Source organism: Lytechinus variegatus, chromosome 7 (genome assembly GCF_018143015.1).
Source record: "Lytechinus variegatus isolate NC3 chromosome 7, Lvar_3.0, whole genome shotgun sequence".
Classification (NCBI taxonomy): domain Eukaryota; kingdom Metazoa; phylum Echinodermata; class Echinoidea; order Temnopleuroida; family Toxopneustidae; genus Lytechinus; species Lytechinus variegatus.
Genome location: NC_054746.1, coordinates 17,837,669 through 17,847,699, shown reverse-complemented (window position 1 = coordinate 17,847,699; position 10,031 = coordinate 17,837,669). Strand labels below are relative to the sequence as shown.

Below are 10,031 nucleotides of genomic sequence, written 5' to 3'. Positions count from 1 at the left end.
CTTATTTTCTTTTTTAAAAATAGAGATATAAACGAGCCAGTTACATCCAAATGAGAGAGTCGATGATGTTACTCACTATTTCTTACGGTGTTTTATAGTTTGAACGATACAATATTTCAATTTTTACGATTTGACGATTAGGACCTCCTTGCCGGAAGCACAAAATGTTAAAATAATGGAATAGCAACCGAGATGTGCATATAACTGTTTTGTGAAATGAAACTTTAAAATGCCATAACTTTCATATTACAACCAATTTTGATGAAATTTTCAGTGTTATGCTTGTTGAATTTTTCTCTTTTTATTCAAATCAAGTTTTTGTTGGGGTGGACTTGTTCTTTAAAGGGCGAGTCCACCTCATGGAAACGATTATTTGAATAGAGAGAAAAAAACACACAATAATGCTCAAAATTTATTCAAAATCAGAAGTAAAATATGAAAGTTATATTTTTAAAGTTTCACTTAAGCGATGAATTTTTCGGTGTTACGCTTGTTTTTTTTGTTTTTTTTTGGGGGGGTGGGGGGTGTGGTTGACTTAAATTAAAGGGGGTTTCAAACCCAGTGTTATAAGCCTGCATAACCTAGAAAGTCCTCCATGTCGATCCTAAGATGTTATTTGGAAAAACCTCCAAAATACCCCTAGACAAGTCAAGGATTTCAATCCATTCTTCCTTAGGTGAGAAAAACACCAACCCCTTAAAAATTATATTTCCGAAATGTATACTGGGAAAGTACCATGGTTTCAAGAAAATTGCGAATTCTGGCACCTTAAATATTTGAAGTTTTGTATGAAAAGCAATGAGAGCTCAGTGTGCAGACAGCTAGCGTATCGCTCACAATGCACATGCGAATGGAGCGATCGCGATCTTTTGGGGGAACTGGTATGGCGGACAATAGAACTCGCGGGCTTCAAACAAAGGACCCTCCCCGCATATCCAGTTAGGGGAGAGATCAGTGGTTGGGAGCGTTAGGGCGCGTCAGTGTCGACAACGCCCCCAAATGGCACAACCGGGGGGGGGCTTTTCCCGAACCTTCGCGTTCAGTACATTTTTATTTAACAAATCGTCTTGAACGAGGTTCGCTGACTAATTAGGCCACGCCCACTCCCAAAGTTTTGATAAAAATGTAAAGTTTGTTTGATGTTTTCGCCGCGACGATTCGAAATGAAACGAAGAAATTAGCAGAAGTGAAGGTCACCGGAGAGGTGAATGAGGATTTTACCGTAAGTAAAACCATTCGAAATGTCGTTCATATTATATGTAAGGTGATGAATAATTTGTGGTGCGTAATTATCAATTGAATTACAAGAAAAGATAATCTTCTGGCAGGAACCCTGTCGATACGATCGACAAACTTGACAGTACATAATCCAGTCTAGTCCCATACCCGTGTTTCTGTGTCTGCAGAACTAAGTATCTGACTGAGGTCCACACAACGACCCATCGCGACCCTGTCCATACACGTTTTTATGATCCACACAGGGCTGTAATTTTGCTAAGAGAAATCTTTATATTGTTTTACCTTTATGACATTCGGCATTATCGTGATATAGGGAACCACCGTTCACTTCATACAGCAGCGCTTTATTCAGTCACACGCGCACGCACTACCCTATTAACTATTTCCACCTCCATTCACTTTGTACACAAGTGCGCGTACACAAATCTACGAGTGGTTCCCAAAACCACGATTTGGCCTGACATTCTATATTAAAAATCATAATTTTTCTTTTCCTTTGGTTTTGTATTAATTTTGTTGCTCGGTGTGGTCGGGGATATCCTCGATTACCAGCGTGTGCAATAGATGTACACAAATCCAAAATTCCAATGTTTAATGTGGCCATCCCAATTCTGTGTACTTACAGTCATTGGAATTGGACAGGAGCTAAATCACATATTGATAGTGTGAGTGATAAATTGGATATTCTCAACTTATTTAGCATATAGGCTTAGCGAACACAAGTCAAACGAAATGGAGGCACTCGACAGCAGGCGAGGATTCAGGGGGGAGTTATGTGGCAGAGGTGCGTTCACACCCAATCAAAATCTAGATATTATAAGTTTTAAATGGTGCACCCGTGGCAGTAGACCAAAAGCTTCGGTCCCTGTTTTGCTCGTTGTTCAGCTGAACTCCGTTGGCTTCACTCACCAAATACAGAGACCGAAGTTCTAGCACGATCTGTACAGGGGACTCAATGGCCATATGTTTACGTACTTAAGATCGGATAAAAAGGGGAAGTGAATTTGCGCGACAGCCGAGGTAAGTCACTGTTTTGTTCCTTTTAACTTCAATTTTCTCCGTTTTGGGGAATTATTGCCAAGAGGGAATATAAATTTGCATTTTGGTCGCGTTAATTTTCAAAATTGTTATTCATTAAAGACAAAATTGAACTTTGAAGAGCCCCGACGGGGGGATTTTGCATTGTAAGTCCCCTAATGGTGGCTGCACAATAGCAAGCCGTCTGTGTATGAGGAGAAATAAAAAAAAATGTTTAAAAACTCCTCGAAACAGACAGCTGTCTAGCTATCGTGCAGCCACCATTATGGGACTTACAATGCGAAATCCCCCAGTCGGGGCTCTTCAATTTTTCATTTTTATCGTACCACATAAAGTTAGAGTCTAGATCTAGTCAAACCTAACCTTAAATAGCACGTAAAGGTACTTAAAGGTCCATTCATTAAAACAAAAATAAAGGGGAATATGCAATGGATCTCATCAAGCCCAAGTATTTTTTTGCCTTTGAATCTCATAATAAAGTACTATTGAACAAAGTCCAGTAAATTAAACCAGCAAGGTATCCATGTGCTATTGGGTTAGAAAAAACTTTTATTTTAATTCAAAAATATATTAATGACAAAAATGTTTTATTATTTGTATGATTAATATGTTAATGACTTTCTTGCTTATAATCAAGTGGAAATTACATGAATTAACAAGAATTAATTGTTGACCGATTGTTAGTCGATTCTAGAAATTTCAGGATAATACAACAAGAAAGAAAAATGATTGGTATATTTGAATCATTCCCCTTTATAAAATGTCAACAATATTCATAGAAAGTGCAATATTTTTCAATGATCACTGTGTCAATCTACATATTTCTTTGTTATATCAATGTAATATTAATGTTCTAATTTCAGACTGGAACTAGAGAGCTTGGCTCTGACTGGTCTACTACAGCAAGGAATGTGCCAGGGGCCAATCTGATGAACATGTGGCAGAAGATTTGGCAATGGGTGAAGAAACACTGAGATTGAAATGCAACCACAGGTAACATGTAGACTAGTAAAATGCTATAATGATGACAAAAAAATGAAGGATATTGTTTAGGTTGCAGAATGTTAAATCATTAAAACCCACATCAATGATAATGAAATCGCACTGTACCAGATTTTAAAGTCAGTTTGTAATGTAGACATTACATAGACATGAAAGACCATGACCATGCAAAAAATCATCCAGATGGTCATTTTTGTACATGGTTTTGGAAAACAGTGCGGGAGCTGAAAAACATAAAAATTACCATTTGGTCACAATTTTTTGCATGGTCGCTCACTTTAAAAACTCAACAGTTAACATGCGACCCCAGCCCCCCCCCTTCTGTTTGCGTAGCCCCTACTCACACCCCTCAATCCATTTTTCACTACTTGCTCATGTGTATGTACATACAAGCTACATTACGAGGAATAATTTCTCTAAGTTTCTCAGCCAGAGCATATGTCATTTACTATTTTTATTTTTGATTAACATAATAAAAGCTTGAACCCTTTGTTTACCCCCTTCTATATGAATTCTGGTAATCAAAAGATGTTTTATTTCCTGTTTTTAGACATGTACATATACATGTGAGAAGAAATACAAGATTGTGGCAAATATTTTAATTAGTTCAATACTCTTTTCCTTCAGGTGTAGGCTTCACCCAAACTTTTCAGACGGATGCGAGATACAAAGTTACCCAAGTATAAATGGTTGAAGGTTTTGGAGAGCCAGACAAGAAGGCAGGAAATGTGATGTCACTTGTAAGTTAAAACACTCTTTAAGTATGACTGCCTCACTTTGGCGAAGAAAGTAGTCACATTAAAAAAAAATTAAATTACCAGTACTGTTCTCTTCTTTATTTGGTCTTCTAGCAGTCAATATTTGAAAACAGTGACATCTATAAGTCTATAAGATAATAAGTGCTTAGATGCTTAAATGATTAATGATGATATTTCTTGGACAGTTGTAAAACATCCAATATCAATCAATGCTAGATGCTGTGACTTGCTTTCTATTGCCAAAGTAGTAAATGAATGTTCCATTGTTCTGCATTCCTATTAGACCCCCACACACCATCACCCTCTGCTTTGTCAGCTAGGAACACTGCAAAATTACCCTAAAAAGAACACAATTTTTTTATATCTCTTGTAGGCCTGTATAAATCAGATAAATTTAATGACTACAAAAGCAGTCATTAAACCTCACTTATTCAAATGATCCTGGTAGGGGGGGGGGGGTGGCTCAGGATCTTGCCTGTAGATTGTGCACTCACTTCAGAAATCAGCAGGTTGGTTCTGAATCACGAAATAAAAAACAAATGTGATAATTTTGGATTTTGACTCCCTTTATTTTGGTATTAATGAGAAAAACTCAAGTCATTAAAATCAATTGTGTATACATTTTAATTTTTTTCTTATGCATTTTTTTTTTCGTTGTTTAACCCTAAGAAGACGGGGGGGGTCGACATTTTTCGCGATAAATCAGCTGCTCAAAGTTTTTTTAATGTGTCGCTCGCTGACTTTTTACTTTCAAGACTCTCGCGCAACTTTTGAGACCAAAATTGTGACCCCCAGGTACGCGTTTCCGAAATTACGCAACATTTCGTAAGTGCATGCAGACCCAAAATTGCTCAAAAACATGACTTTGTGTACAAATCCAATGCAAATAGTGTTTTTAGCCAAAATTCATAAAATGTATCATTATTTTTCATTTTACTGCTTAAAATCATTTAATTTTATCTTGTCTATGGTAAAAATAAAGTCCCCGAAAATTTCCATTGAAAACACAATGAAAAGCAAAAAGTCATAAAACAAAGAAATACATAAGAAATTTAGAAAACAATAGAATACATAAGAAAATAAATGTGATGTGTACATTTTTGAAAAATAAATTTGATCAGATGCCTATCTAGAGTATGTGAAACAAAAATGAGCATTTTAGGGGCTTTATTTTATTAATAAGCCAGTTCGTAGTTCCTTTCTGCGCATGATCAAAAGATTCTATGCATGATCAGAAGAAGGTCATTTGTACTAAAGTGACATGGTGCTTTAAAATCTAATGAGATAAGCACCAACTTTGATGTCTTGATTATTCATATATTCTTTTGAATTGTCATTTTCATTTTCATCCACAAAAAACAACAATGCTTCCATGAACGACTGGTATTTCACAGTTTGCAAAGTACATTGTGCAACATGCTAAGATATGCATTCAAAGTAGGAATGCAACAAATGCCTTCATTACGTGTTCATTTGTGTGCTATTCTAGTCACCTGGTCTATTCAATTTCTTCATCCTGCTATGTAAGGCAAGCTTATGTAATATCTTGCTTTGAAATCTGCCTATCATGATGAAAGAAATGAAAGGTCATTTGACCAAAATTGTCCACGAAGTAACTACGAACTGGTCTATTAGAGCAAACTTATGATTTTACGCATAAATTTTCATAATCAATGAGCAGTGAGATTTTTCGCAGAATTTTAACAGCGATAATTAAATTAGGAATAAATGACTTTGGTATCAATAATCATGGAAATTAATATCTTTATTAATAAAATATCACATGCTCTATAAATTAATTCCATTTCAGTTACTTCAATAAACATGAACAGCAGCAGGAGCAACAACAGCATCAGCAGCCGAAACCTCAACTGCAATAAGAGATGCAGCAACCGCACCGACAACATCAAGAGCAACAGCAAAAATACCTACATGTATTACAGCAGAAATGCAACAATCACATTGGCAACATCAACAGCAGCAGGAGCTCCAACAACCATGCAGGGAACATCGCGCGCAACATAAATAACTTCATCAAGAGATGCAACAACCACAGTGGTAAACATCAACAGCAGTAGCGACAACGACAGTAGAAACAAAGCCAATGTCAAGGATTAAGCAATCATACAGGAAACAACACAAGCGGCAACATCAATAAATGCATCAGGGGATGCAACAGCCATACTTGTAAACAGCAGCAGTAGCAGCGATGACAAGAGCAACCACACAGGCAACACCTTGAGCAACATCAGTAGCAATGCACCAGCAATGAAACAATCACACCAACAACACCAAGAGCAGCAGCAAAAAGAAAATAAATTCCAGCAACCATGATGACAACAGCAGCGGCAACACCAACAACACTAATGAATGTTGAAAAACTTGTACAAAAGTCAATGACACCACAGTTTTTTTTAGAATTTATTGGACATTATTGATTAAAAAATGCACAATGATTTATTCAGGTTGAAGAAAATTATGTGTGAAAAAATTGTGTACATTTGAAGATGTTTCCTGTGTATTGAATAATATTTATGAAAATATAGTTTTATAGATGAAAATATGATTCTTGAAATGTCTACTTTTTATTTGTCATTGACTAAAGATAAATACATTTTCTTTGAATTTTCTTAATGAAATGAAAAAAAGGGAATTTATTCAAATGTTATCATTATTATCATCGTTCTTATCTTTATTATTATTATTATCACTATCATTATTACTATTATTATTATTATTATTATTATTGATATTATTATTATCATTATTATTCTTATCATTATTGTTATTATTATTATCGTCATCATTAAGTATTATTTTTCTCATTATTATTATAATTATTATTATCATTATTTTTTTATTATTATTTTGATCAATATCACTAGTAACATGTTAGTATTTGGATTAATTATTATAATTATTGTAATTAAAATCATTCCTTCATTTTTGTCTCACCTGCGAAGCAAAGTGAGACTATAGGCGCCGCTTTTCCGACGGCGACGGCGGCGTCAACATCAAATCTTAACCTGAGGTTAAGTTTTTGAAATGATGTCATAACTTAGAGAAAATATATGGACCTAGTTCATGAAACTTAGACATAAGGTTAATCAAGTATTACTGAACATCCTATTACAGTTTCATGTCACATGACCAAGGTCAAAGGTCATTTAGGGTCAATGAACTTAGACCATGTTGGAGGAATCAACATCGAAATCTTAACCTGAGGTTAAGTTTTTGAAATGTCTTCATAACTAAGAAAATATATGGACCTAGTTCATGAATCTTGGACATAAGGTTAATCAAGTATCACTGAACATCCTGCATGAGTTTCACGTCACATGACCAAGGTCAAAGGTCATTTAGGGTCAATGAACTTTGGCCGAATTGGGGATATCTGTTGAATTCCCATCATAACTTTGAAAGTTTATGGATCTGATTCATGAAACTTGGACATAATAGTAATCAAGCATCACTGAAAATTTTGTGCAAGTTTCAGGTCTCTTGATTAAGGTCAAAGGTCATTTAGGGTCAATGAACTTTTGCCGAATCGGGGGTATCTGTTGAATTACCATCATAACTTTGAAAGTTTATTGGTCTAGTTCATTAAACTTGGACATTAGAGTACTCAAGTATCACTGAACCTCCTGTGCGCATTTCAGGTCACATGACCAAGGTCAAAGGTCAATGAACTTTGGCCGAATTGGGTGTATCTGTTGAATTACCATCATAACTTTGAAAGTTTATGGATCTGATTCATGAAACTTGTACATAAGAGTAATCAAGTATCACTGAACATCCTGTTCGAGTTTCAGGTCACATGATCAAGGTCAAAGGTCATGTAAGGTCTATGAACTTTGGCCATGTTGGGTTTTTTTTTGTTGAATAACCATCATATCTCTGTAAGTTTATTGGTCTCGTTCATAAAAAGTGGACATAAGAGTAACCATGTATCACTGAACACCTTGTGCGAGTTAGAGTAGTATTCAAAGTCAGAACTGCTGCTATATTGAACCGCGTGATGCCGGTGAGACTGCCAGAGGCATTCCACTTGTTTTCTTTTATTCTTCTTTTTCTTCTTCCTCTTCTTATTCCTCCTCTTCTTATCATTATTATTATTTTTATTATTATTATTATCATTAAGCATATTTTATCATTATAATTATTATTATTTTTATTATCCATAGGAGAAGGAGCATGCTATTATTTAGATTATTATTATTGTAATTAAAATAATTCCTTCGTTTTTTATTTTCTTCTTTCTCCTCCTTTTGTTCTTCCTCGAACTTCTTCATCTTTTTCTTCTTCTTTTTCTTCTTCTTCTCCTCTTCTTCTTCCTCTTATTATTATTCTTATTCTTCCGCTTCTACTTTTTCCTCTCCTTCTTCTTCTTCTTCCTCTTATTATTATTATTGTAATTAAAATAATTCCTTCGGTTTTTTGTCTCGCCTGCGTAGCGGAGCGAGACATAGGTATCACTATTTCCGGTGTCGGCGGCGTCGTCGTCAACAATTGTGTTGTACACCCAATAACTTTCTACAGCTTCGAGGTGGGATCACCAAATTCATACCAGAGGTCCATCTCGTGAAAGCACAGGTCAAGTTCGAATATGAGTTGAATTTGAATAAGGTCAAAGGTCAATGAACTTTCCATGACTGGCACTGTGCTATGTTGTACACCCAATAACTTTCTACAGCTTCGAGGTGGGATTGCCAAATTCATACAAGAGGTCCATCTTTTGAAGGTGCAGGTCAAATTCGAATGTGAGTTGAATTTGATTAAGGTCAAAGGTCAATGAACATTTTACTTCAGAACTCAGTACTCTCTATACTTGAACCAGATTTTGTATTTTACTTGTTTATTCTTTAAAAGCTGTTGTTGTTATTTATTTAATGAGCTATAGTTCTTGACACCATTTATAATATTCACACAAATTTGCCAAAGGTACAATAGAAAAGCTGTCAAAATTTTCACTCACATTGTTATGAATTACATTCTTTTTCACTAACATTAATTTCCTTACTTCCATGGAAGTCATTATACATGTAGCTTCATAGTATTAACAGCATTCTTAGTGTTATCTCATTTCCTAGGGATAAAGTAGGCCTATAGCATTATTGCATATGTAAACTGTCAGAACCACAATTCACCCCCTAAACTGCTGACAGCCTCGGAAGTCATACAGCATAGTTTTGACATACATTCTCTTCATGACTGCAATATGCAGGCGAGACAACGCTTGGCGTTTGCCTTGTCTTCTTTTTCTTCTTCCTCTGCATCCCTCTTCCTCTCCTTCATATTATTATAATTACTATCATTATAATTATTACTAAATTTGTATTTTCATAATTGTTGTCTGTGATATTTTTTTTGTTATTGTTGTTCTTCATCATTATCGTATACTCCTTCTTTTTCTTCTACATCATTTTCTTCTTCTACTACTACTACCTCTTCTTTTTCTTCTTCTTCTTCGTCTCCTTCATATTGTAATTATTTTTTTTTACTATCATTATTAATCATTGTTGTTGGTGATATTATTTTTCTTGTAATTGTTGTTGTTTTTCATCATCATTATCTTATTCTCCTTTTCCTCCTCCTCCTTCCGCTTCTTTTTCTTCTTATTGTTATTGTAATTATTATCATAATTATTATTGATATTACCATTATTATTATCATTATCATTATTATTGTAATTATTATTGTTAGTATTATTATTACTATTATTATTATTATTAAAAACAAAATAAAACGCACCCTTTCGGCACTTCCGGGGGGGCTTTGGACGAAAGGACGCGTTCCAGTGAACGCGACGCGACGTGGCGCTCCCAACGCACCCTTTCGGCCAAACCGGGGGGGCTTTGGACGAATCTTCGCGTTCGCGTTGACGCACCCTAAGGGGACAGCACCCACCCTTTCGACATAAGCCGATAAGACCGGAGATTTTTTTGCTCTTGCCCCTCCTGCATGGCCACCGACCCGTTACGCTCCTGCCCAGCC

The 10,031-nt window shown here is 35.5% G+C and overlaps 1 long non-coding RNA gene across 1 annotated transcript; it reads left to right on the top strand.

Moving 5' to 3' along the window:
* The first annotated feature begins 1,056 nt into the window (after positions 1-1,056).
* Positions 1,057-6,332, top strand: LOC121418619. The gene is made up of 4 exons (XR_005970487.1): positions 1,057-1,222; positions 3,141-3,270; positions 3,907-4,019; positions 5,848-6,332. It is a non-coding gene; the product is annotated as an uncharacterized LOC121418619 (long non-coding RNA).
* Positions 6,333-10,031: the final 3,699 nt, after the last annotated feature.